Source organism: Triticum urartu, chromosome 6 (assembly GCF_003073215.2).
Source record: "Triticum urartu cultivar G1812 chromosome 6, Tu2.1, whole genome shotgun sequence".
In the NCBI taxonomy this organism is placed as follows: Eukaryota; Viridiplantae; Streptophyta; class Magnoliopsida; order Poales; family Poaceae; genus Triticum; species Triticum urartu.
The window spans coordinates 101,331,231-101,336,609 of record NC_053027.1 but is presented as its reverse complement, the minus strand read 5'-3'; positions in this window follow the sequence as shown (position 1 = coordinate 101,336,609).

Sequence of the window (5,379 nt, the reverse complement as noted above, 5' to 3'; positions counted from 1 at the left end):
TCGGTGGAGCAACAGGGGGCCCACGAGGGTGGAGGGCGCGCCTGGGGGGAGGGGTAGGCGCACCCCCTACCTCGTGGCCTCCCTGTTGGTTGCTTGACATAGGGTCCAAGTCTCCTGGATCTTGTTCGTTCCAAAAATCATGTTCCCGAAGGTTTTATTCCGTTTGGACTCCGTTTGATATTCCTTTTCTTCAAAACCCTAAAATAGGCAAAAACAGCAATTTTGGGCTGGGCCTCCGGTTAATAGGTTAGTCCCAAAAATAATATAAAAGTGGATAATAAAGCCCAATAATGTCCAAAATAGAAGATAATATAGCATGGAGCAATCAAAAATTATAGATACGTTGGAGATGTATCAAGCATCCCCAAGCTTAATTCCTGCTCGTCCTCGAGTAGGTAAATGATAAAAACAGAATTTTTGATGTGGATTGCTACTTGGCATAATTTCAATGTAATTCTTCTTAACTGTGGTATGAATATTCAGATCCGAAAGATTCAAGACAAAAAGTTTAATACTGACATAGAAATAATAATACTTCAAGCATACTAACTAAGCAATTATGTCTTCTCAAAATAACATGGCCAAAGAAAGTTATCCCTACAAAATCATATAGTCTGGTTATGCTCTATATTCACCACAAAAAGAATTTAATCATGCACAACCACGATGACAAGCCAAGCAATTGTTTCATACTTTTGGCATTCTCAAACTTTTTCAATCTTCACGCAATACATGAGCGTGAGCCATGGACATAACAGTTTAGGTGGAATAGAATGGTGGTTGTGGAGAAGACGAAAAGGGAGAAGATAGTCTCACATCAACTAGGCGTATCAACGGGCTATGGAGATGCCCATCAATAGATATCAATGTGAGTGAGTAGGGATTGCCATGCAACGGATGCACTAGAGCTATAAGTATATGAAAGCTCAAAAAGAAACTAAGTGGGTGTGCATCCAACTTGCTTGCTCGCGAAGACCTAGGGAATTTTGAGGAAGCCCATCATTGGTATATGCAAGCCAAGTTCTATAATGAAAAATTCCCACTAGTATATGAATGTGATAACATAGGAGACTCTCTATTATGAAGATCATGGTGCTACTTTGAAGCACAAGTGTGGTAAAAGGATAGTAGCATTGTCCCTTCTCTCTTTTTCTCTCATGTTTTTTTATTTGGGCCTTTTCTTATCTCTCTTTTATGGCCTCTTTTTTTATTTGGGCTTCTTTGGCCTCTTTTATTTTATTTTTATTTTCATCCGGAGTCTCATCCCAACTTGTGGGGGAATCATAGTCTCCATCATCCTTTCCTCACTTGAGACAATGCTCTAATAATGATGATCATCACACTTTTATTTTCATACAACTCACGAATTACAACTAGATACTTAGAACAAAATATGACTCTATGTGAATGCCTCCGGCAGTGTACCGGGATATGCAATGAATCAAGAGTGACATGTATGAAAGAAATATGAACAGTGGCTTTGCCACAAATACAATGTCAACTACATGATCATGCAAAAGCAATGTGACAATGTTGGAGCGTGTCATGGTAAACGAAATGGTAGAAAGTTGCATGGCAATATATCTCGGAATGGCTATGGAAATGACATGATAGGTAGGTATGGTGGCTGTTTTGAGGAAGGTATATGGTGGGTGTATGATACCGGCGAAAGGTGCGCGGTATTAGAGAGGCTAGCAATGGTGGAAGGGTGAGAGTGCGTATGATCCATGGACTCAAAATTAGTCATAAAGAACTACTATACTTATTGCAAAAATCTGCAAGTTATCAAAGCAAAGTATTACGCGCATGCTCCTAGGGGATAGATTGGTAGGAAAAGACCATCGCTCGTCCCCGACCGCCACTCATAAGGAAGACAATCAATAAATAAATCATGCTCCGAGTTCATCACATAACTGTTCACCATACGTGCATGCTATGGGAATCACAAACTTTAGCGCAAGTATTTCTCAAATTCACAACTACTCAACTAGCATGACTCTAATATCACCATCTCCATATCTCAAAACAATTATCAAGTATCCAACTTCTCATAGTATTCAACACACTCATAAGAGAATTTTATTATTAACCTTGTATACCTAGCATATTAGGATTATTTAAGCAAATTACCATGCTATTTAAGACTCTCAAAATAATCTAAGTGAAGCACCAGAGATCAATATTTTCTATAAAACAAATCCACCACCGTGCTCTAAAAAATATAAGTGAAGCACTAGAGCAAAACTATATAACTTGAAATATATAAGTGAAGCACATAGAGTGTTCTAATAATTTCCGAATCATGTGTGTGTGTCTCAAAAGGTGTGTACAGAAATGATGATTGTGGTAAAACTAAAAGAAAAGACTCAAATCATACAAGACGCTTCAAGCAAAACACATATCATGTGGTGAATAAAAATATAGCTCCAAGTAAAGTTACCGATAGAAGTAGACGAAAGAGGGGATGCCTTCCGGGGCATCCCCAAGCTTTGGCTTTTAGGTGTCCTTAGATTATTTTGGGGGTGCCATGGGCATCCCTAATATTAGGCTCTTTCCACTCCTTGTTCCATAATCCATCAAATCTTTAACCAAAACTTGAAAACTTCACAACACAAAACTCAAACTAGAAAATCTCGTGAGCTCCGTTAGCGAAAGAAAACAAAACACCACTTCAAGGTACTGTAATGAGCTCATTATTTATTTATATTGGTTTTAAACCTACTGTATTCCAACTTCTCTATGGTTTATAAACTATTTTACTAGCCATAGATTCATCAAAATAAGCAAAGAACACATGAAAAACAGAATCTGTCAAAAACAGAACAGTCTGTAGTAATCTGTAGCTAGCGCAAGATATGGAACCCCAAAAATTCTAAAATAAATTGTTGGACGTGAGGAATTTATCTATTAATCATCTAAAAAATAATTAACTAAATATCACTTTCCAAATAAAAATGGCAGTAGTTCTCGTGAGCGCTAAAGTTTCTGTTTTTTACAGCAAGATTAACAAGACTTTCCCCAAGTCTTCCCAACGGTTCTACTTGGCACAAACACTAATTAAACACAAAAAACACAACCAAAACAGAGGCTAGATAAATTATTTATTACTAAACAGGAGAAAAAATCAAGGAATAAAAATAAAATTGGTTTGCCTCCCAACAAGCGCTATCGTTTAACGCCCCTAGCTAGGCATAAAAAGCAAGGATAGATCTAGGTATTGCCATCTTTGGTAGGCAATCCATAAGTGGCTCTCATAATAGATTCATAAGGTATTTTAATTTTCTTTCTAGGAAAGTGTTCCATGCCTTTCCTTAACCGAAATTGGAATCTAATATTTCCTTCCTTCATATCAATAATTGCACCAATCGTTCTAAGGTAAGGTCTACCAAGAATAATAGGACATGAAGGATTGCAATCTATATCAAGAACGTTAAAATCTACGGGCACATAATTCCTATTTGCAACAATAAGAACATCATTAATTCTTCCCATAGGTTTCTTAATAGTGGAATCCGCAAGGTGCAAGTTTAAAGAGCAATCATCAAAATCACGGAAACCTAACAAATCACACAAGGTTTTTGGAATCGTGGAACCACTAGCACCCAAATCACACAAAGCATAGCATTCATGATCTTTAATTTTAATTTCAATAGTAGGTTCCCACTCATCATAAATTTTTCTAGGGATAGAAACTTCCAACTCAAGTTTTTCTTCATAAGATTGCATCAAAGCATCAACGATATGTTTGGTAAAAGCTTTATTTTGACTATAAGCATGAGGAGAATTTAGTACGGATTGCAACAAGGAAATACAATCTGTCAAAGAGCAATTATCATAATTAAATTCTTTGAAATCCAAAATAGTGGGTTCATTACTATTTAAAGTTTTGATTTCTTCAATCCCACTTTTATCAAATTTAGTAGCAAGATCTAAAAACTCTGAATTTTTGGAACGCCTTCTAGGTAAAGGTGGATCATATTCAGTCCCATCATTATCAAGATTCATATTGCAAAACAAAGATTTAATAGATGACACATCATTAACTTTTAGATCTTCATCTTTATTATCATGGTCTTCCGGTTTAGCGGCCATCTTATTAACTAAGGTAGCCTGCTTATCCGAAACTTCAGCTATTAACTTCTCAAGACAAGCAATTTGCGACCTCAAACCATCAAATTCTTTAGACATATCATCGAGCTCTTTATTCATATAACTCATAAATCTTTTTTGTTCTTTAAGTTTGTTTCTAAAGAAACTATTATGTTCAAATTGCAAGACCATAAAACTCTTAACGTTGCTTTCGATTTCTTCTAACCTTTTAAGGTGAAGATCACCAAATCGGGGAGGAGCCATCGAGACAAGCAAGAAAGCCAACACACAAGGAAACAAGAAATGGGAAAAAAGAGGCAAATAGAGAAAGAGAGGGAGGATAGAGAGAGAGGGCGAATAAAATGGCAAGGGTGAAGTGGGGGAGAGAAAAACGAGAGGCAAATGGCAAATAATGTAATGCGGGAGATAAGGGTTTGTGATGGGTACTTGGTATGTTGACTTTTGCGTAGACCTCCTCGGCAACGGCGCAAGAAATCCTTCTTGCTACCTCTTGAGCACTTGCGTTGGTTTTCCCTTGAACAAGAAAGGGTGGTGCAACAATGTAGCATAAGTATTTCCCTCAGTTTTTTAGAACCAAGGTATCAATCCAGTAGGAGGCTACGCGCGAGTCCATCGCACCTACACAAAACAAATAAATCCTCGCAACCAATGCGATAAAGGGTTGTCAATCCCTACACGGTCACTTACGAGAGTGAGATCTGATAGATATGATAAGATAATATTTTTGGTATTTTTATGATAAAGATGCAAAGTAAAATACAAGGCAATGAAAACAACTACGCATTGGAAGATTAATATGATGAAGATAGACCCGGGGGCCATAGGTTTCACTAGTGGCTTCTCTCAAGAGCATAAGTATTTTCCGGTGGGTGAACAAATTACTATTGAGCAATTTACAGAATTGAGCATAGTTATGAGAATATCTAGGTATGATCATGTATATAGGCATCACGCCCGAGACAAGTCAACCGACTCCTGCCTGCATATACTACTATTACTCCACACATCGACCGCTATCCAACATGCATCTAGAGTATTAAGTTCAAGAGAACAGAGTAACGCTTTAAGCAAGATGACATGATGTAGAGGGATAAACTCATGCAATATGATGAAAACCCCATCTTGTTATCCTCGATGGCAACAATACAATACGTGCCTTGCTGCCCCTACCGTCACTGGGAAAGGACACCGCAAGATTGAACCCAAAGCTAAGCACTTCTCCCATTGCAAGAAAGATCAATCTAGTAGGCCAAACCAAACTGATAATTC